Source organism: Polyodon spathula, chromosome 9, assembly GCF_017654505.1.
Source record: "Polyodon spathula isolate WHYD16114869_AA chromosome 9, ASM1765450v1, whole genome shotgun sequence".
Classification (NCBI taxonomy): Eukaryota; Metazoa; Chordata; class Actinopteri; order Acipenseriformes; family Polyodontidae; genus Polyodon; species Polyodon spathula.
The window spans coordinates 21,900,458-21,925,296 of record NC_054542.1 but is presented as its reverse complement, the minus strand read 5'-3'; the positions used below and the strand labels follow the sequence as shown (position 1 = coordinate 21,925,296).

General features: G+C 38.0%; 1 protein-coding gene across 11 annotated transcripts in view; it reads right to left on the bottom strand.

The window, feature by feature from the left end:
* Positions 1–24,839, bottom strand: part of LOC121320501 (inositol polyphosphate-4-phosphatase type I A-like) — a 105,757-nt gene that overhangs the window by 78,152 nt on the left and 2,766 nt on the right. Inside the window, exon 1 of one of the 11 annotated variants that reach the window (XM_041258874.1) lies at positions 17,351–17,492. The exons of the other annotated variants lie outside the window; for them this stretch is intronic. The gene's annotated coding sequence lies outside the window, so the exon portion shown is untranslated. Of the gene's footprint in view, positions 1–17,350; positions 17,493–24,839 lie in introns of those variants that run through there. 11 annotated transcript variants of the gene reach the window in all.

Sequence of the window (24,839 nt, the reverse complement as noted above, 5' to 3'; positions counted from 1 at the left end):
CCTTTCCTTGCATTCACATAGATTTCAATAACAAAGACATTGCTTATACAGTAGTAGGCTAGGCTAATGTACTGGTAAATTGTCGGCGTTTTGAATGTAAAATTAGAAAGCTGCCCTTTCTTATTCCACTGCCCGTTCAGCCCGGTTTCTATTTAAGTTGAATTAATTGCCCCCCAAGTTTGACAAGCTATATATATATATATATATATATATATATATATATATATATATATATATATATATATATATATATATATATATATAATCATGGTGTGTGACGGGGAACTGCCCCGTCTATATGAATGTGTTTGGAACTGGCAGGGAGGGGGTTAAATTTCTCCCTGCCAGGAAAACATGTGAGAATGTGGCTGGAGCTCTAATTGAATGATTAGTTATTACTGATTAATTGGGCTCCAGCCACAGGGGATAAAAGCCAGAGGAGAGGCCCTGGCTGGAAGGTGTTCTTTTGTTTGGGAGTTTGCTTTGTGTTGGAGAGTTTTGTGTTTAGAAGAAAGGAGTGTCTTGTTTTAAAAGACCTGGAACCTGACTGTTTATTTTGTAAGTTAATTTTGATTATTTGTGTCTGAACCTCTTTCTGTTGGCCCTTGTGCCTGTTTATTTGATTATTTTATTTAAATAAAGACCTTTAGTTTTTGACTTTACATTGTCTCTGAGCCTCAGCCCTCTGTTGTCCTGTCACACATGGCTAATACTGAAAAAAACAAAAATAACAAAAACACAGATGGTACTGTAACAAAACGAGTCAAAAAATGTAAATTAATTGGAACAGGTAACATGTACTCCTTTTTGTATGACACCTGTCAAAATTAGAGACAGAAGTAGAGAAATTATAAACCCACTTCCCAGCAAACAGCACAGCATAGATACATCTGTTTGAATTCCGTAGAATCTGTGATGGCCCTTTAAATATTTAGCTTATTAGCCATGCTAATGCCTGTGATAATGACAAACATTAGATTCAAGTGTGTGCATATACGCAAATTTCATATGCTTAAGCACAAAAATATTTGAATTGCTCCAAAGGCCAAATTTGAATGAAAGTTTTGTGAAAAGCGTGACCGGTTTGCAATGCACAGAATGTCGTGTAGTATTCCAATTCTGCGCATTCACGCGTAGCTCTTGTGCATTTCTGCTGTATTGGTATTGAATGTGCAGGTAGTTTTGCGAAGCACAAACACATTTGTGAATTGAGCAAAAAAGTGCTATTTTCCAAATTCACGCAACTGTTTTGTGCTGTGTTGGAAAATACAATTTTTTGTCAAAAGCACAAATTTTTGCGAGGCACAAATTTTGTGAGGGGATTGCGCATCGCTTCGAATATCTGGGCCTATATCTTTTAAGTCACCTTCCTTAGTACAGTAACACTAAGGTATTTCGATTCAGTAGCATTTAATACACTGACTTAACAAAACCCACTGTAGTGCTTGTGCAGGTTCTGATTGAATGTGTCATATCCAACTTGCTTTCCAAATTCACTGCCTGGCATATGCTAGGCCATAAATCACAACTCTATTGTAAAACATTTTTACTTTCAGGAAATTGGGGCCTGCCCAAGCTCAGGGCTCAAAAGCAAACCGGTTTGCTTTGCTTACAAGTTTATTTTACAGGGAAACCAAATAATTTGGCACAGGCTGCAGCCATGCATTTATGCTACCCAGAAATGGTCCCTCCAGGACAGTGATGAAGAGAGAGGAAGTTAAGCTCTGTGCTGTGCCATGCTTCTTTATTATCAAAGGGTATTGTTCATCCAACAGATATGAGAAGTTATAAATTAATTATTACAAAAACTCCAATGTAATACTGTAATAGGTTTTCATGAAATGTGTTACCCCATCCTTTTCAGCAGTAGTTGACAAATTAATTGAATTCTGAATTCTGTTTTCTTATTTCAGTCTTCAACTTGCATGTTACAGTATACACAGTGTTCTGCATTTTTGGTTTTTTTTCTTTAAAAAAAAAAAAAAAAAAAAAGTCCCAGGAATTTTGCACAGAATATTTTACATATATTAAAATTCTGCGGATTGGGGCTCCCGAGTGGCGCATTTCTGCTAAAGGCGCTCCATGTGGAGTGCAGGATGACGACCAAAAAAAAGGGATCAAATCGGTAAAAAATTGTTTTCAATTTAAACATTGGTAAAACTCGGGGGGGGGGGTAAAATAATTAGGAGACCCGACCTCACATGAAATGAAACGTTTCAGGGGTGTCGGCGTAATGGTAGGTAAACCGTTATATGGGCAGTACAGTACTGTCGCACAAAGTCACCAATACATACCTCTCTGCAATAAACAGCGGCTAACCAGCAAAGCACAGCGCTCTGACAAACTCATTAACACAGTCATTCTGCGCTCTCTTTTAAAGCGCATGTAAGCCGCACAATGGATTGGTGATCTCTCAGTTCACTTTATTGTGTTAGTTTAATGTGTTGGTTATTTTTCAGTATGTTCTTTTACGGTCAGCGTGAACATGTACCTCAATGCAGCACTATGCATCCTCTGCCTCATCTGATCCACTTCTGCGATTTGCTTTTTTTTTTTATACTTCAAAACACGTTTTCTTTTGAATATTAATAAACTGATTTATGTTTTCTCCCCATTCCTAATCCACTAAAAATATATTTTTGTATAAGTATTTCAGTGCAGTTTTTGATCAAGCCAGTAGTTATTACGGCCAACAATTGCCACAATAATCAGACTTTGATTAGCAACATAATCAGGTGATGTGTTTGTGAAGTGACAGAACCACGTTTCTACATTATTTGATCCTCTGGGCTGGAGTGTACCAACAGGGCGTACGTCTGGCTTTAGGCTACGTTAGACTTAAAAGTGTAAATAAGCCTGACTTAAAATGTACACCTTGTGCACCACCAGGATGTGCGTGTTTGTGTGAGCTATACCTGGGCTTAAATCCTACGCCTCAAAGAGTAGACTTAAGGATTTAGTCCCAGGTGGTACTATTTAAAAAAAAATCGTAACAACGTAAAATAGACTTGTATTCACTTGAGCAATGATTTCAAAGTAGTAGATTTAAGTTGCGATTAATATTTGCATGTGGAGTGTGTATTGTTTATACCACAGTAGCTTGCATATTATGGTTAATAAATAGTTACAATTCTTAACACATAGCTTTAAGAATTAGGAAATTGAGCTTATAAATATCACACCCCTGCGTGTGTCATTTCGACAGCACAACTGTCATCACTTTCAACTAGTAGAGAAACCAAACAGTTTTCACTGTCATCTTGTTGAATGCCAGTCAACACCGACCAAATCGGTGAATGCTGGAGAATCTTCTCCAAATATATTGATTATTATATCCGTGTAAACTGATATTTTGGGGGCTGTTAAGGAGTTTTTATGACTACTACTGTCCTTTTTTGCCCTTGCTAAAAGGTCTTTCCATTTCTTTCTAATTTCTTCCACACTGCGATATTCATTACAGCATTCATTAACACAGTTTGTGGTGATATTCCAAATGTCCTGCTTTTTATTTTTATTTTGTTTGGCTGTAAGTATCGATTTGTTTGTCTGACATAAGAAAATTAATTGAATTATCTCCTTGTTGGTAAAATTAGTTTTTTTGATTTTGGTGCTTCCATTTTTTTTTTTTTTTTTTTTTAATGTATTTACAGAAACGTTCATTTTTAAGCTCGCGGGCTGTAGAAAGTGGTTAGCAACAACTCATTTGGAAGTTGTGATTTTTATTTGAATATATAATTGTATTCACATGGACGCGCATTAGATACGCCAGACTTAAGCATTAACACTGGGCTTAGTTACGTCTGAACTCATTGTTGGTTGGTGCACCAGGAGTAATTAAAATATATAAGTTAGACATAATAATGTCGGACTTAGGGTTTAAGACCAACTTTTAAGACTAGTATTTATGCCCTGTTGGTGCACTCCAGCCTTGATGTCTAAACGTCTGCTGTATCCTAGGATGCAATGTAGGGCTGCTTATTACAAATGTCAAAGTCAAAATAAAACTGCATTTTAATCAAAATATTGTGTACTTCTTAGAAAACAGTACCTGGAAAATAATGAAAAAGTAGACAAAAATTGAGTATAAAAATCAGTAAAAACCAAGGTTCAGTTAAAAAAAAAAAAAAAAAAATATATATTCACACAGCCACTACGTTCCTGCTAGTCATTCGCCAAAAGCAAAATGTTTTCCCTTGTGGCTTAACTATTTTTCACCAAGTTCGCCAAGGTGCCGAATGCTCTGAAAAATGCACTTGTGTAAAACTGCCAACACGATTACTTTCAACGTGTGATGGTAGATGAATCTATGCATGAATTGGTGCAATATTACTGTGAGTTGTCCCAGGTAAAAGAACAATAAAGTACACATCTTTTTGCCTTATGAAACAGTATGTTTAACTTGTTTACAGTATTGTTATGTGGCTTAAGTTTTTCCAGTGTGGCTAAAAAATGTTAAGTTACTTTAGCCACAGTGGCTATCTAAATGAAAGTCTTAGAGGAAACGTGTGATTGAAAATTTCTGTGTGCGTCATGTTGGGCTCAGTCTAGCAGCGTTCCTCCCTTTGTTTTGCCAGTCATTAACCAATGATACAGTACGTCTTTCTCGTGACTTAGTGCTGGAAGGAGCACAGTAATACATTATGATAATCGCAGGACGAGATGATTAGACACAATTAAATTGAATTGTGACAGAAAGGGCAGGTGACGCCAAACAAGTTTGTGAATGGGTTGTAGATCGTGCCGATGCTGAGGGATACAGGTGGCAATAATGGGCGGGCTTACAGGCAACTTTTGCTGTAATATATATAGCACTTTGACCACTGCTGTAATTGCCGTCAATGCTGTCGGTTATTTCGCACCCTGACATTTGATGACAGTCCTGGGAGTGTTACAGCTAGACAGCAACAAATCAGCATCTAAATGGATGTCAACCTCTCACCAGTGAAGTAGTCAAGACCAAAATTTGGTGACCAAGACCAGATATGCTGAGACCGAGGCTAGTATATATATTGTAACAATCTCGGTTCCCGCAGGCAGGCACATCACACAGGGCGAGGCAATCCACATAGGCGGAGGGTGGGTGTGAACCCGGGACCTCTCGCACTAGCATAGCGCCGATACCGCTGTACAAAAGAGCCGGCTCCTTTGCAAGGAGCGTATATCGGGCATATGTCTCTGTATGTGATTGTGTAACCTACCAGCCCTGCTGCTGCCTTACCCCGTGCATGCTACACTCTCCCTTGCCAGCCTCAAGTCCGCCCCAGACTTGCTCTCCAGACTACAGTCTGACGAGTGTGTGCCAGGTTACCTGCGTCCTCTGACACCAATGTAGCTGGCTCTTTTGTACAGTGGTATCGGCGCTATACTTCAGTGCAATAAGTCCCGGGTTCGCGCCCGCTCTCTGTCTCTGGGTGGATTGCCTCGCCCTGTGTGAGGCGCCTGCCTGCTGGAACCAGGATTGCTACAATATTGTGTGTTTACTTGACAAATTTTTCACAATGGATTAGCAGAAGACACTGGTTTAACCAGATTACAGTATTGTATACATTCTGCTTTTACTATTATGTTTATAACATACAGTGGCTTGCGAAAGTATTGACCCCCCCCTTGGCATTTTTCCTATTTTGTTGCCTTACAACCTGGAATTAAAATGGATTTTTATTTGGATTTCATGTAATGGACATATACAAAATAGTCTAAATTGGTGAAGTGAAATGAAAAAAATAACTTGTTTAAAAAAATTCTAAAAAATAAATAACGGAAAAGTGGTGCGTGCATATGTATTCACCCCCTTTGCTAGTAAGCCTCTAAATAAGATCTGGTGCAACCACCTACCTTCAGAAGTCACATAATTAGTTAAACTCCACCTGTGTGCAATCTAAGTGTCACATGATCTCAGTATATATACACCTGTTCTGAAAGGCCCCAGAGTCTGCAACACCACCAAGCAAGCGGCACCATGAAGACCAAGGAGCTCTCCAAACAGGTCAGGGACAAAGTTGTGGAGAAGTACAGATCAGGGTTAGGTTATAAAAAAATATCAGAAACTTTGAACATCCTACGGAGCACCATTAAAGCCATTATTAAAAAATGGAAAGAATATGGCACCACAACAAACCTGGCAAGAGAGGGCCGCCCACCAAAACTCATGGACCAGGCAAGGAGGGCATTAATCAGAGAGGCAACAAAGAGACCAAAGATAACCATGAAGGAGCTGCAAAGCTCCACAGCGGAGACTGGAGTATCTGTCCATAGGACCACTTTAAGCCATACACTCCACAGAGCTGGGCTTTATGGAAGAGTGGGCAGAAAAAAGCCATTGCTTAAAGAAAAAAATAAGCAAACACGTTTGGTGTTCACCAAAAGGCACGTGGGAGACTCCCCAAACATATGGAAGAAAGTACTCTGGTCAGATGAGACTAAAATTGAGCTTTTTGGCCATCAAGGAAAACGCTATGTCTGGTGCAAACCGAACACCTCTCATCACCCCAAGAACACCATCCCCACAGTGAAGCATGGTGGTGGCAGCATCATGCTGTGGGGATGTTTTTCATCGGCAGGGACTGGGAAACCGGTCAGAATTGAAGGAATGATGGATGGCGTTAAATACAGGGAAATTCTTGAGGGGAAACCTGTTTCAGTCTTCCAGAGATTTGAGACTGGGACGGAGGTTCACCTTCCAGCAGGACAATGACCCTAAGCATACTGCTAAAGCAACACTCGAGTGGTTTAAGGGGAAACATTTAAATGTCTTGGAATGGCCTAGTCAAAGCCCAGACCTCAATCCAATTGAGAATCTGTGGTATGACTTAAAGATTGCTGTACACCAGCGGAACCCATCCAACTTGAAGGAGCTGGAGCAGTTTTGCCTTGAAGAATGGGCAAAAATCCCAGTGGCTAGATGTGCCAAGCTTATAGATACATACCCCAAGACACTTGCAGCTGTAATTGCTGTAAAAGGTGGCTCTACAAAGTATTGAGTTTTGGGGGGGGGGGGGGGGGGGGGGGGGGTACTTATGCACGCTCAAGTTTTCTGTTTTTTTGTCTTATTACTTGTTTGTTTCACAATAAAAAATATTTTGCATCTTCAAAGTGGTAGGCATGTTGTGTAAATCAAATGATACAAACCCCCAAAAAATAAATTTTAATTCCAGGTTGTAAGGCAACAAAATAGGAAAAATGCCAAGGGGGGTCAATACTTTCACAAGCCACTGTATACACATGAGAACATTATAATGGACATAAGAATATTCTAATTTCATCCAGAAAAAAAGTCCATCTGTCTTTCATCTGGGGTTGTGAGAAAAACAAAAAAACATTCTGACAAAAGCCCTCTGTTTTTACCTGTCAGTAAACTCCAACTAACATTTATTCAATGCCAATATCTATTGCATGTTACTCAGGGCTGTAATGCTGACATATTTAGTGTGTCTAATTATGACATCACAACATACTGTACACTTTTCACTACTCACAATACATACAGAATGTAGCACGTATTTAACAGACTTACAGACTTCCATTCCCAACTTTCCCAAAAGAGGAGGTAATTAATCATTGTTAAATGACCCCCTCCCTCCAGACTTGTTTTGTTAAATCAGTGCCACCCTGGCTGTTCATTTATTCTCATGATAAACTGAAGATAATTCAATGCATTTTGTAACTAAACAGCCCATAAAAAGAGTTGATATCAAGTGGGATGAATGATGCATATATTACTTAACCTCAACTCATGTGTCATGTGTCATGTTTTTGATTAACATTTTCCCTGCAGTCTTGCCAAATCATATTTTTAATCTGTGTATGTTTTTAAGGCAACCTGGTGGAGGATGACATATCCTTCTCCTGGCAGATTTAGCAGGAATGTATTTTTTTCTTTAAGCTTCTATCCCTGAATGGAGCCAAGAAATGCAAAAAAAAAAAACATGAATGAGTCGAGTAGATGACAACAGCTAATACAAACAAGACAACAACAAATAAGACAAGAACAGAAAAATGAACACTGCAAAAAAATAAAAGGTTGCCGTGAACACGGCAGTGCGCTGCTCCTCCTACAAATGAGATCCAGCAGACACACCCTTCCTAACTTTACTCAATTGGGTTTTAAAAATACCCAAATTAATCCCTAATCCTTTTAACCAAATTGAACAGCAAAATGGTAATTTTTTTTTTTTTTTTTTTTTTTTTTTTTTTAAATTTAGCATTCGGCAATTATTTTTTATTATTTTCTCAAACTTTACAATATCCAATAATTATTTAAGCTCGGCTCACTGCTACCATCCCAGCGCTGACTCTGGAGCAGCAAAGACGAACACAAGCTGTATACTGTACTTCAATTTCACATTGTGAAAATGCAGTATAGAAAATAGTTGTCTGCATCGGCCACCAAATATATAATGAACACTTTACAGGTGTTAAGTAGGAATTTAACTTTCCCAGAATGTACTACACAATTGTGTGTAACAATCGCTTTGGATATGTTTAAACTAGATTTGAAGTTATTAGTATTATACATGTAAAATCAGGGTTACACAATTGTTTTAAAACAAGAGAATGTCATTGTGCATATATTGTAATATGCACAAACAAAAAATTTAGGGCCAGACTTTTCAAAGGTTTGCGCACCACGCAGAGGGGTATGTGCGTCGCAAGTGGCCGTTGTGCCGAAACTGTGCCAAGTTGCCATATTCGAAACGTCCTTTTGCGCGTCACAATCCATTCTGCGCTGTGCAGAAATAAAATGTATGCATTGCGCAATATGGGGGAAGTGGCCGATAATATGCGTGATCCTTGTATACTCGAAGGTATGCGCCAAGCACAAAACCAAGTTTGACACACAGAATAAGGATTGTAAAAGGACTGCGTTAACTCCGCGCACACTACCATTCCAGCACTGGCTACAAACAGGCAACAATGGGAAACATGGGTAGCATGCAGCGTGTCCGCTGACGTGTGGATGTGAATGATGCAAGGCACACCCAGCAACACCAACCCCAACATAGGCGAAGATATGCTGAAAGGGTGCACCGGTCTCAGCTCATATATGAGTTGCTCAGCAATGAGCAAATCATGTCCACGTATCTTCTCGACTCATCTATGCCACATGCTGCATGATGACCTGGCCAGAACAAACCTGCGCAGTTATGCCTTGTCTGAGCAATTGGTAGTGTCTGTATGTATGTGTATCCTGGCTACCAGGACAGCAGTGTCCCGCCACCTCGACCACTTCATAACCGCGTTGCTGCGACGTGCTAAGGAATATATTAAATTCCCCAGTACCAGAGCAAACAGCGAGGAGATAATGCAGGGTTTTTATGAGGTCGTGCACCTGCCGCGTGTGGCAGGTGCAATTAACTGCACCCATATTGCTATCCGGGCACCTGTTCCAGTTGTCCTGTTCTATCAGGATTCCAGTTGTATTCGGAATAGTGGGAAATTTGAATAGCTATTCCATGCCATGTAAACAGGGTATTCCGAATGAATCCGTCCGTATTCTGGATACCAGTATTCCGAAAATATGATACCAAATACCCACTTCATGTTAGGATACTATCGGAATACCTGCCTTTCTAGACACCTTATTCAGAAAACCATTTTTTTTTCTAGACACACGAGTCGTCGTTTTATAATCTATAATATATAAGAAGACGACTTTTGTGCCCAACAAAGCCTTTGCAAAATCTGTGAACAAATATATTAGTACGTGTATGACCCCAAACTGGTTGCCGACTATGCAATATCTTCCTATTTTTTTTTTTTTTAGTAGATCAACAGTCAATACCATATATATATATATATATATATATATATATATATATATATATATATATATATATATATATATATATATATATTACACACACATATACACACACAGACACACACACATTTATTTTATTATTGTTTTAGTCAAATTGAGATTAAAACCTCTTTTACGAGTGAGACATAGCCAAGCAGACAGCAGCAAGTCAATCGGACAACACGAACAAGTACACAATAAAATACAATTAAGACACAGGAAAATCACATTTAAAACCATAATCAAAATACACAAAAGTATGTAACTGAACTACTTAAAACAATTATAACTCAGGTCACGAAATTATGCAGTTTACTCTTAAATTTCAATATAGATATCTGGGTCTGCAGCTTTAGTTTGGGCTGGAACTCATTCCAGGACCATGGGGCATAATAAGCAAAGGATCCTTTACCAGCCTCAGTACACACATTTGGGATTTTAAAATGCTAAAAAGAATGAGATCTGAGGCTATGGTTACTATGGGAAGGTATAAGGATTTCATTTAAATAAGTATATTCATATAATTTACATTGAACAGCCTTAAATACAGAACATACCAGTGCTTCAACCTGCGTAAAGCCAAAAAAGTCCAGCCTACCAAATTGCATAATATACAATGATGAGTATTAAATTTGTTATTTGTATTGTACCTCAATGCTGCCTGATATAGCGAGTCCAGTTTACCTAAAGTTGATGGTAATGCAAACCTGTATACTGCATCACTATAGTCAATTTGCGGCAAAAACATACAAGCAATAAGCCTCTTTTTTTGTTTCCATAACATATATAACATGTTCATATCATAGTGACGTTTATAGCGTATTCCCATGCCCAACAGACGAGTGTGGAAACATGCACTCGCCTCTGTCCAGCAAACTGCCTTTCTTCTGTTCCTTTAATACAGTCCTATTAGCATATGGTAATGCATCGATAATTAGAAACATGAGATGCAAATGTATTCTAGGTGGACATTCAATATGCACATAGTGCAATCAAATTTGAATTGGGTGAAAGCCCTAATTCATCTGAATATACCAATATCTGCGCGATAATTGCGATGCGCTAGTTCCAATAACTGCACACTGTTGGCTCAAATAGTGTCGGAGTAACAGTCCACTCTGGAGTTGGGTACAACAGTACAAATGTACAATAGTACAGAATCCCAACCCCCCATCCGCACACACATGATGGGTGGATCAGTTATGTGTTTTATCACTGTATTGATATGATGGACAGTGGTAGTGTGTTTACATACACAGTTATATGTGTTCTTCACTGCTCCACAGGCATATCCACATCCAACGTGTGCCATCAAAGTAAAGTTGAAGATTGAGAGAAGGATGAAGAGGGGAGAGGGGTCCTGCCTGTCTTTGCTGTGTGTTGTCACACATTTGTAAATTGTATAAATATGTCATACGCCCATCTTGTAGCCTGTTGCTTTATTAATCTATTCCATAGATTGCTGTGTATTGCGGGTGTAGGTGAGCAGCTGCACTTCGGAGAGCCAGTCACCATCAGATCGAAGATTGGGCCCTTAGTATATATATATTTATGGTGTGCTGATAGGTGTTAATTACTTAAAACAAAACCATGTGATCCCTTGGTGTCCCTTGTTTACACAATTACAGAGTAATCGGACAGTGTTATATACCTGTCAATCAAAATAACAAACACACCTTTCTTTTACCCTTTTGATACAAAATCTTTTTTTCTATTTCATTATTTCCTCAAATGCAGTGAATTGTGAGATTGTAGTCCTGGGCAAGGTGTTATCTTTTTATTAAATTGGACTAAGAAATACACAGCTCAGTTACCACAGCAGTAGCTTGAGTTACATTAAATGAAAGGTGATGTTTACATGACGAATCCATTGCATTGCTAGTTTTGCAACATATTTTCATTGTCAGTTTACAACTCGGTACGTATGTAAAAATGTCACCACCCAAAACATTCAATGTGGAAGCCAATTGCAGTTGATAAGCTGAGGGAAGGGCAGCTTGTCTTGTTTGAAATTAACAAAATAAGTGTGTTTTGATTTATTTAATAACTGCCAATAAATACTTCTTAAATGCAGTTACTCTGCACACCCCTAGTATACATTAGCAAGAATTGATATTTTAAAAAGCAATGAAATATAGTAATTTCACAGGAGCAACCATGCTTTACCTATGGTTAATTGTACACTTACCACACTCTACTGTGTTTTTTTTTTTTTGCATATGATTGTGACCGGGTACCCCCTGCCCCCGCCCCTGGTTGTATTCGGTTTATTTTGTATAGTTTGGGTTATGTAGCACGATTTCCATTACAACAGAGTAGATGTTGAACTCGGCTCTCACCAAGATAAGCACCAACTCAGACGCAGCTTTGCAGTAAACTAATGTGATCCATCTGCATCTCCATCCATTTGCGTTGTTTTCCATCTGATGATGTAGATATCCTTCTGTTTGGTGTTGACTGCTGAAGTGTAATGCTGGCTCCAGGGATCAGCTCATTTTGCCTCCCCACTGCCTCAGCACACACACACAATGGCTGCGATGCTGGCTCTGGGGATCAACCCAGTGCGGTCTCCCCAGCGCATCAGCATGACAACCGTCTGGATTGAGCTAAGTAGGGTACATCTCTGGGGTCTTCAAATAGGCACCTTCCATCCTCGGTGTTTCGTTGACTAGCCCATGACACTAAGAGGGCTCAACAGTGATTCTGACGTCCTAGCATCACCCCCCTCCATCAGCTTACTTACCTGTACATCAGCGTTGCTTCTTTCTATTGTGCTTGAGATCCCCATCCAGAATCTTTCCGTCTCAATCACAGCCAGTTGCTGCTCCTTTCTGCTGCTACAGAAAAGTTCTTCACTGTGCGACGCAACTCTTGGCCACTGAACCCAACGCTTCTGAGAAACCGGGTTGTAGAGTGTGCCACAAATCCTCTACAACCCACCTCCACTGGGTAAACTTGGACTCTCCATCCTCGCTGTTCCGCTTCAGCAGCTAGTTGAGCATACCGAAGTTTTTTCCTTTCATACGCCTCATCCACAGCATTTTCCCATGGCACTGTTAACTCTACCAGATGAACAAGGTGTGCTGATCCAGACCACAAGACAATGTCTGGTCGAAGGTTAGTGGTGGCAATCTCAGGTGGAAAAATAAGCAGTTGACCAACATCTGCCAGCATCTTCCAGTTGTCCTGAGCAAGGCTTGGTTTTAACACCTTTTCTTGGTGGTTGCTCTCCTGGACAGAGGAATATTGTCTTTTGTGTGTAATGCTTTGATGGAACTGGTGGCAACTTATTGGTCAGGTTACGCTGGTCTCCCAATGCTAAGGCCAAACATCGCAGCACCTGGTCATGTCACCAAGTAAACAGTCCTTGGCCAAGACCCACCTTACATCCTGTCAAAATGTGCCTTAATGTTGCAGGGGATGAACTTAAAGGACATGAGGGATCCTCACCCACCCAAAGGTTTAGGTTCTGTGGTGATGGGAGAACATCATATGCTGATCTGATGAGGAAACTGATCCTGCTCTGTTCCATTGTCCATAGGTTTTGCCAGCCAATCTTGCATTGTTCCACACTTTCCCATCTCATCCAATTCTCCCAGCTGTATCCATTCTGGCATTATTTTTGGGTCTCAGCCAAATCACTATTGGAATTAATAGTGTGACACCCTCTACAATCCAGAACCTGTATTCTGAAAGTCATTGCTGTCTAAAATCAACGTAAATCTGACTGGGCAATCCAGCACCCGGTCATGTAATTATTTTCCAAGTTTAAAACTAGTATAAAAAGCAAGACAATACATATCTGCAGATCTACTCGGATGTGCTGCTGGCATCCTTCTGAATTGTGCAGTTGTTGATAAATGTCTAAATGTCCACACGACTAGGTATCTTTTGAAAGAAAATTTGCGCTTATATAAAAAAAAAAAAAATGTAACGTTTACCAAAAGAGCTCATTGAAAAATTCAAAATTGCAAGGCAAACCATTTCAAAAGAAAATATGCCTACTTAAAAGCAACATGGAGAAAACCTAAATACCAGACGAAAGTGCCTGAATCCCTCACGCAGTTACAGTACTAACAAGTGAAGGTCATTATATGGGAATGGTGTATACAGGCTTGTCCAAACAGGTAAAGATTGTGTTGAGCCATGTGCAAACTCGTATGTAAAAGACAGCTATCTCCTTATCCCCAGATTCTGATACAGTACTATCAACATTAGCTTTTAGTCATAGATTATCATACTTTTCCCCAGTGGGTGATGATAACTTATTGCAGGCTTTTCAAATATGTGATGTTATTTTCATGTTTTTTTTTTTTTTTAGTTTCTAAATAATCTGAAGGATCTCAGTTAGAATTTTTTTTTTTTTATCTCCAAGTTCAAATGATGTACTACTCACAGAAATAGACCATGATTACACTGCCCAAAAAAGGAAAATTACAATATTTTGGACCACTCATTTTTGGCAACCACACCAAGCTGTGAGCCTCTGCAGCCGAGGCATGCCAATCAGTTTTATGCTCTTGTTACGTCAGACTTAAAGTGAAGGAGGTGGTAGAAATGAAAGACACTTAAATTATGTTTTACAGGCCACAGAATGTTTTCAGTCATTATGACAGTGGTGCTTTGCAGCTACCATAAGTAGTTTTTGGTTTTAATCAATAACATTAGATTTAAGCAGTTCTCAGGATTTCTCAACGCATCTAACCTACAGTACCTTTGGACTTTACCAGAACGAACCAGTCAACTTTACTTTTCAGAAGGTCAAACATTACAATTTCCCCTTTCCAGTCTGATGTCATCAAGACGATGTAAAGCACAGGTCTAGTCATTTTTTTTCTCCGGAAAAAGCCAAGAAAACCTTTCAATGGCCGAGTGGTACCGATAGGAGCTTTGGGGGGAGGGGGGAGGGGGCGTACTTGATAGCCCCATGCACCAGAGATGGCTTCTTCTGCATCCAGCACTCAAAGAATATCACAGACATTTGTAGAGCTTTTTGATATGTTATAGTAATAAAATAATGACTTGGATCGCATTATTAAGGATTTATCGGTATGCACGTCCTATAAAGAGGGATGTGAAAAATACAGCGAACAGGGGGTGGGGCTTGGCTGCAGATGCAGTACTGAGTGTCCCTTTGCGATTTCAGTGCATCTTAAACCGGTTTTACTCTGAAAAAAAAAATATTTTAAACAGCACGTGTAAAATAAACAGAACGTGTGAAAATAAATTGAACCCGACGCGCGTGACAAGCACTGAAAAAATGGACAGCTAAGGGTTAACACTGTTTTTGTTGATCTACAAAATGTCTAAAAATAAACCACTGAAAACTGAATCTTACATACTGTAAAATGTGTTTTATTCCTTCGAGAATAAGGTTGCAGGTTCCTGAAACATATACAGCACATTAAAGTTCACTGAAACAAAAAGAAAACAGAAGGGTTACGCAAATAAAGTGCCGGTAAGCTATTTGTAAGAAAATGTATACATACCTATTTTTTTGGTTTACAGTGAAGAACTTAAAGCTTCCAGTGGTATACTATGCAAAGGCAGATGTACCAACACAATAGGTTGGCTTGCATCACCAATGTAAAAAGTGATGTTGGGTTTTAACTGCTTAGAGAGAACACAACACAACACACCAGTTCCAGTATAAATTCAAATTGGAATGACAGTTGCCAAACTCAGCAAATCACGCCAATGTGTACGCACAAATGATTATGCTCGTCAGTTTATTAATGTCTACTGGGTGGGCGTTTTCAGTGTTTTGTTATAACAATCTGCAGTTTCCCCAAACATTATTAAGGTCCTTACACATTTTAAAAATCAATCCAACAAGCTGTTCATAAGATACTGTATGGCTTGGTTTACATGCAGTTTAGAAACTTGAAATGATCTCTCCATTGTCTTGAGTATGTGACATAGCACAGACATTCCTTGCACTGTAGGAAGTGCGTGACCAAAAGATGGCATGTCCAAAAAGAGTGGGTACATTGCCTTAGCTCATGCTAAAAAGCAGCGCAAATTGACTAAAAAACAATGTTTTATTTTTTGCTTGGCAGCAAATTTTAAAGCCATACCAAGTAATTATTTAACAACTGAGATCTGATGACAAGCTTGCTTGATTTTTAGTTCGCCATTTGGCTGAAACTATATCTGCAAAGCTTCACGCAACAGAGTATTAAAAAATAGTTTGATGGGTCACAGCAGCACCTTAAACGCCAAAACGAGTTGAGAAAAACTACTATTTCTTATATTAACAAGCTGACTGAATAGGCAAAAGGACTTAGCAGTCAAAGTGTTAATAACATTGTCTTAAAACATTATTTTGTCTGCTTGGCGTTCACAACAAAGCACAAATACTGTATAGCCTACATACGATTTTTTTAAGAAAGCTGGGCTGCAACAGGTTAAAACTATATAATTCTGAAACGGAAAACAGAGAAACAAAGCACCAGCTAAAACTGAAATGATCTACACCGCAACAGACAAAAATAAGAATCTATAAAAATAAAAATAAACCCAACCCAAAGACTATCTTATCACTTCCTGTACATATTGACAAGCATTAAGCATTACACTGCTGGATTACGATACATTTATTTGAATGGAAGATGTATACTTTAAGATGAAGCTGAGAAACTGCTTTGTTTTGGAAAGGAAACTTGACATGCAGGTTAGGTTTGGGTGATTATGTGTTACATATATGTATAAGGTTCATACATACATGTATACCCAGCAATAAAATATAAAGCTGCATGTCACGCCTCTATTGAAAGATCTACTTTAATACGTTTCTTTTCATTGCTAACATCCTGACAACTTTTTACACTTATAACTTAACTCTGTTTCAAAATGGCAGTTCTAGTGAAAGATTGTATAATACCTCTTATACAAATCAAAAGACAGAATTTTGCATTACATTTAATGTGTAATTTCACAGTATTCACACATTGTCAAACAGTTTCTTTTAAAGAGGGAAAATTTTTTTAAAAAGCATCTGACAGTGCACGCTTGCCACATGATGAACCTTCGAAGGTTTAGAACTACCTTTCAATTCCTGGCTAACGAACAAACCTTTAAAACACAGCCTTACCAGTGACACTAACACTTCTTGTCGTGTGAAAATCCATATATACTGTATATGCTTGCTGTGTGTGCATATTTATTTCCAAAAGCTTTACCATATATATGTGAGTGCTGCAGTGTTCAGAGATAACTGAGAGGCACACTTTGCCAAGTACGTAGCTCCTGAAAGCTCTGCTCCATGTACAGCACAGACTGAGAACGGCCTCTTTGAATCTCAAAGACCCTCCTAACATGGCTGCCTTTACCATTACATAATATATGATGCACCAGAGCGTCTTGATTTCTATCACACTGTACTGTATTTCATCCTTTCTTCAGCAGGCCTGCCTCTGTGGAGGGATACAAAACGGATACAACTGAGCAGCAGCAGATACACAGAGAAGGGCTTTCTGTCAAAACAAACCTGCAACCAATCATGATCAGATCAAGCTTCCCTTACTGTCCATACAATATATGTATTCTTACCTCATGTCCTTAAGCAGCAAAGCTTCATATCGCACAATCTGTAAATGCTGGAGTCTAAAAAGGCCACAGCTGTAAAACCTAGCAACGCTTCCTGCAGCAGCAGCAGATAATCAATACGAGCCTGCTGCTGCTCCAGCCAATGCTCTTCTGAGGCTCATAAAACTGCTGTCAGTGTGTGACTAAGAGTCAGTGAGTCACAGCAGAAGCAAACACACAGGAGGAGTTTCACCACATCAGACAAAGTCTCTAGCCTTCATTAACTAGGGATGTGCTTTTGATACATTTTTATAAACATTTCAATGCAATGCAGGTGTCAGTGTTTTAAATGTTTAAACCACATCTACATAAAGACACTCTTTATATTAAATTGTGATGTATACCGACAGCCCTGGTTAGTAATTTCTAATGAAAGAAACCCTAAATAAGCAAATAATGTTTTATCAAAAAGACTTTCATTTGAGTCAAATTTTTGATTGGTTAATTTATGGTCATTAGTTGATTAACCGGTAGATTCGTCCATGCACAATAAAAGTAACAACGTTATAGTGGCTGTCCTGCATTTAATACTAAAAAAAAAAAGCCAAATGGATATTTTTTTTTTACATTTTTTAAAGCATTTGTTTTATCATTGTTATCTTAGTACATGTCTCTTCGTATTTGTACTGCGTCATTGAGATGTAGCTGTGCTGGCCCTGTAGTAATAAAGTGAATAATTTTTTTTTTTTAATATTATATTTTAATGAACAAAATAAAACCAATAATAAAAAATAACACAGCTTACATATGTTACAGAATCAGAATGCACAGATTCCAATACATTGTTAAATTAACTCTACTGTTCACGGATCAGTGCCACAAACGTGAAATATATATATATATATATATATATTATATATATATATATATATATATATATAAAATGCCCTTCTGTGTTGACAAATTACATAGATAACGACATTTAGTTGTTTGGGTTTTTTTTAAACAAATGATTTGTATAAAAGTCTACAGTTAAATTAAATCATTATGCGTTCTCTGAATTAATACTGAAAAAAAATCATTTTAATATTGTGTTATACATATGAACAAGGATGTAAAGGCTAAACAGATGTCTCTTGCTATCTAGAGTGTTTATGGATGTTTGCTTTTTACTGCAATCAGTATGGCAGTTTTGTTTGGCGTAATTATTTACACCACGGTTTTCTATCCTGGTTCCTCAAAATAATTCCAAACGTGGCTTTGCATCATTCCTCTGTTTAGAGATGCCATGTTATTAAAAATATAGAAGAAAAATCAGAAAAAAAGCTTGTCATTAACTTTCTTACTGGATACCTTACCACACCTACTACAACATGAACACAGAGTACACCAATGAAGTGCCAGATCAATTGAGAGTAAAACCCACCCCAGTGTCAATCTTTCTATTGCACCAATTAGAAAAACTAGACAGCAGTCGGACACGCGAGGGGCTGACTGCTGTATACGATGATAAATTACTAAAATTAATACATTAAAAAGTATGTTTTGGTGAAACTGGTCACGTGACCGGCTATACGTCTAGCATATTATTCAACGTTTAACCACTTGTTTAGAGTTTATGCTTTAAAAGTTTAAAATTCCCATCCCTATCATTAACCCTTTAACATTTTATTGTCTTGGTAGTTTGTGTAAACTTATGTACAGCCCCTAATGAGTCCTGGTACGTTGCCATGAATAAGAACTGCTTGTTTTTTTTTTAAAATCCAGAATCTTACTGGAAAACACTGAGGCAGTTTCCACGGAAAGAGAAATAACAATTCTCTCTCTATTTTAGCAGTACTTTTGGGTTGTGTGTGTTCCCACGTAGCCAGAGAAATTCTCCTTCTAAATGCAAATAACCGAATCCATATTAAAATACAGGAGGATATATTTATATTTTTAGTTCCAATTTGGCCTTGTGCAATTATTAATATCATACAGCTTTCTTAAACCTGGGTTTACACTAACGTTTTAGGTTGTGTTGACACTGCCTGCCTCATTTGGCCACCAAAAAATGTAATAAAAAAAAACTACAACTATAGGAAACAAAACAAAAACCGAGATAACGTTGCACAAAAAAGCTCTGTGTACTATTTTTTGACTGCATTATTATAAACCTATTATACACGTACACATGTTTTCCTACAGAAACGTAGCTTCAGCAATTCTGATTCTTAGTCTACAAACTGAGCTAAAATACCAGCACTTTAGGTTAATGACATAAAAAGTCTAGTCAAAATGTTTAGTACAGTACATTTTTTAAATAGTAGTAAATCTACAGTAGACTACACTACTTATCCACATTTCCCACGTCATATTATAATAATAATAAATACCTGAATCCGAATTTGGAAGGGACAGCGCAAGGCTGTCGCCAGTAGAATATGGTTTTATATGTTGTTGTTATTGGGGATCCAGTGACTAATCCACCAGGACTCTCTGGAAATGCATTATATCTTGCAGCAAGCTGATGTTAAGCCCGTATTTGTCTTTTTGTATACATTCGTGGAACCAACAGTTGTTTTCTTTCGTATTTTCATTCTTCAAAAAACAATCTTCCTCAATGAATTAGGTTTAAGAGATTTTACTTCAACTCTAGGTGGCCTGGTGCCATCTGTAGCCCACAGCAGTAATAAAGCCACTGGCAACGAACTCCCAGTTCTGCTAATTGAATAATTTTGGTGTACTTTTTTATCCTTGGTAGGTACCCAAGTGCGACAGCGTGAAAGCCCTACCGGTGCTCAGATGTGTGTTGGTGAAGTCTCGTAACAACTGATTTTTTTAATCAATTGTATGGCTTTTTCGCATGAGTAGGTAATTTACCCACCTTTAAGTTTTAGACGCGAACTTCCTATAGCATTTGGAATGTGCGTGCTACGTCACAGAATCGTGATGAGAGAAAGAGAGAATGAACGCGCCTTGTGGAATCCCAGCCATAGTTACTAATGTGTGCTAATCAATACAATTACTCACTGACGTACATGGATGGAAAGGTAGTTTAAAACCGAACTGATACATTCTGACAGCATCAGACAGTTTCTTTTATGTTTCACCTTTAAAGCTAATTATCTCAGCTGTCAGACCAGCTTGATAGAAACTCAGGTAAGCATGTGTAACACCACTAGTAGTATTATTTATTTACCACAAAATTTGATTAAGAATGTGGTGCCTGGCTGGCTAGAGATTCAATATTATTGGTGTCTGCATTACACAAACAGCTGCACGTTCAGCAGCTATAAAACTAAACACAAGACCAGGAGGAGACAGAAATAAATTAGCTGTAGAGCTTCCATTCACTAACAAATCACCACATTTGCTTCATTAAATGTTGCTTTTTGACAGCAGCCCTAGTCAGGACAGACGGTACTATCCACCAACAGCCACTGCCTACCACGGCCTTACTATAGACTGGTTCAATGACACATGCTGGCACAGCTTTTAAAGAAAATCTCACAATCCTCACAAGCATAACACAGGTCACCAGAAAGCACACTTTTCTGCATTTTCTTTAAGAGAAGGTACAGCAGAACGCCTTTTAAAATCAGCAGACCCCGCAGCAGATCCCCAACTGCAGTTTGAATTAGTTAGATAAAATACACTGAGGGTCATGATTTGATGTACATTACTGTTAGAGATGCAGGTTTTCATAACCTAAAGTACACAATGTAATGATCTAAATGGCAAACATTAAACTGAAGATGGACTCCTGAGGGTTAATAATGTATAGAATCACTTTAGTACGGTAGTTTGAGCAGCCAAACCAGCTCCAGTCATTTTTCTTTACTATACATGGAAAGCAAGACACAGGATTCCCATCCGACATTAATTTAGTCGCAAATTACAAGGTTCCCGACGTTCTTTGAAATCTACAGTGTGGCCAATTCACTAGGCAAAGCCTATGCAACGAACGCACAACAAATACAGTGAATTCAAATACGCACTAAAACAATTGCTTTGTACTGTAGATAACCTGTCCAGTAGAATATATTGGCCTGTAACACTTGTTACAATTTTAGGATTACAAATGTGATCCTCACTTCAACAATGATAGCATCACGACTGGCTTTATTTGTAACAACTAGTTAAAATCCTAAAGAGCCCTACAACAAAGATTTGAAAACTATATAACTTTAAACCAGACTTTTATATGTCGCATTCTCTGTGAGCTTTTTAGTTACTGAGAAACTTGCCGTTTTGACTGAGAAAGGGTCAATTATCAATGAGAAACATTCGGCCACGCCTTAACCAAATATATTTTTGTTGCGTTATACAATTTTGAAACAATATTCCAACACAAGTATCTCAGCATGGTATGTCTTCTTCAATTACTATACACTTAAATGTGTATTTGACTAATGTGCTGATTACATTTTTTAACAGTTTCAGAACGCATGAGATGAGTACTGTAACAGTTAAAAGGGAAATAAAACAAAAACCGTCAAAGTGTGAGTATTGTGATTTTTATTTGTTTACCGGAGTATACTTATAATGCAGTAACTCTGTGCTTCACTGACTTTAGTATTCAATCATACGTCAAATTAAAAACCGTAATGTTCATAAGCAGCACCGAGCAGCACTCTCTATAGAGCAGGCGTGTCAAACTCCAGTCCTCAAGGGCCGCAGGGTCTTCTGATTTTCAGCTTAAGCTCTCAATTAACATAACTGATCTAATTATTTGTTTAATATTTTTCAAGATGCACTTGATTCAAGGTACATTCCATATTAAACATTTTGATGCCTGATGAGAAGTGTTAAATGTGTACAGTTAATCAAATAATTAGAACAATTAAGCAATTGAGAGCTCAGGTAGAACGAAAGCCAGAAGACACTGTGGCTCTCCAGGAACTGAGTTTGACATCCCTGCTATAGAGGCAGAATTGCCAGGTGCCTGCTTCGCCCACTCTGTACCAGTAGATTCGCTGGTGCCCGAGCGAGCTCTGCACCAATGGGACGTGCATTTTTACAGGAGGGAAATCAGAGAACCGGCTGCAAGACAGACACAAATGCTTTGTAAGAGTGGTGTCAAAATAACAGGTTTACCACGAAAGGCTTGAGTCTCCATTTGAGATTGATATTTATGATAACTTGCGAAAGTTAGTACACGAGTGAGAAGGTTGTTGCCAGTTACTGCAAAAAATGTGAGCAAATACATTCACGGTTTCGCATTTCATAACCTCAAACCAAAGGTTCCGCTTCCACTATGGTAGTTCTTCCATGTCTCCAAGGGTTAATAAATAACTGAATCATGTTATATACAACAAAGCAAGAACCCACACCCTCATCAAATTGTTACAGGTGTTTCCTGTGTGCATGTGTGACATCCAGCTGTATCCTATCTGCGTGTCTATTTGTTTTTGAAAAAAGAAGCTGCTATTTTTAGGTTAACTGCAGTGTTTTAAATGTCATAACCTTATTAATGTTGTGAATGACAATGAGTGCACTTGGGCAGTGGTGAATCAGTCACACGCTCTGAGCTTGGCAGTTAAGATCTCTTAATCAAGACAGCATAAAACTCAGTCATGTTTTACAGTGTGATTTGCTAAATAAACGATTGTAGATCTGCCACAATTCAGCGTCATCCATTGAGCATCACTCTACTGTCAGTTTCAAGCAAGCTGAAGGTCCTATTTTGAAGCAGTGGTCAAGCCATTAACTGCAGCTGTAGTCTTTAAACAAACTGCTCCTGAATACTTACCTCTGACATTATCTCATTAACAAATGGCAGCATGGTCAGACAGGCATCTCATTATTTCATTTATACAGACAGTTTAATTCATGCATTTGTTTTCATATCAGTGGTGTGGTGTTGATGCTTGTTATCTGCCCAATACACAATTTTATTTCAAATACAGTAGTTTGTTTCATTGAAAAACAGGGGGGTCCCCACCTTAAGTAAGGTGACAGAAATTGTGTCCTGCCAAATAGGGCATGTGGCATTTGCTGCCGGTTTTATACTAGACATAACTATTAAAACCTCAAACAAGCTAAAAATTTAGAAATAGTAAAATTAACTGAATGACAAACTTTTAAACTTTCAAGTTTAAACTTACAAATACTGTATCATGCTATCTCTAAACAGTCTTCTCAAATGTGCGCATATATATGTGTGTGTTTATATATATATATATATATATATATATATATATATATATATATATATATATATATATATATATATATATATATATATATATATATATATATATCTATATATATATATATATATATATATATATATATATACACACACACACACACACACACACACACACACACACAATACCAGTCAAAAGTTTGAGTACACTTGCTGGAAATCAGGTTTTTTTCATAATTGACAATGTTTTACGTCATACGTTTCTGTAAATACTTGAAAATGAAAATTGTCTCTAAATCTTGGATTCCTCTAAATAGCCACCCTTTCATGCAATCTCCTCTGAACAGTTGACATTGAAACATCTGTACTTCTAGTAGCATTTAGCTGAGATTTGTGACTCGAATGAACTTGTTCTCTGACTCTGAGGTCACCCTTGGCCTGTCTGGCCTTGTTTGGTCCTCATGAGTGCCAGTTTCTTCAAATCGTTTGATGGTGTTGGCTACAACAGTTACAGACACTTGCAAAGTTCTTGCGATGTGTCTTAAAGATTGACCTTCATTTCTTAAAGTAATTACAGACTTTCTTTGCTTAACTGAGCTTATTTTGCCATTTTCTTATCCCTTACATTCATGAATGACAAACTTGTGCCTATGCTACCTATATTTATAGTAATCATGGACCCTCACCTGATAATTGGTGACAAAAGGTTGATTAGGTAACATGCTAGTTAACTCATAGAACATCTAACAAAGACACTTTTATACTTAGGCCAGTGTTCTAACACCGTGTTATACACATTTCAGACTTTTAACTGACTTGGGCTTCAGACTGAAATCCCCTTGCTTTGGGTGACCATTTCATTGAAATTGACAAGATTTACATTTTCATTTAAAAATTAAACTTCTGAATGCAATTCACTTATGATTATCAGCTTATATAAGTACACGTGTCATATAATGAAATATTAAGTGTTTATAGACAAGTTTATACAGTTAAAAGCATGGATAATCATGAAAAACCTGGTTTCAAGCAGGTGTACTCAAACTTTTGACTGGTATTGTGTGTTTGGGTGTATATATAATTACAATGGTGACTGTATAACCAGTATGACATACACTGACTGGCCAACAAATGAAAAATCTGCAATGTGTGCGGTCATGTGACATGTCAAGAGATCGACTAGGTCTAAATATACAGAAGATGTGTGTGATAGGAGATTGAGCACAGAAATGGGTAAGCAGAAGGGTTCCAATTAGTTGCTTTAACATTATGAAATACAGACATTTGCATCTGGTGCATTCCTGTTTGTCTGTGGGTGCAAACACTTGAACATGAAGACTGGGTTGCGTTTGTTGTGAAGTGTTTATCTGTGCAAGCCTA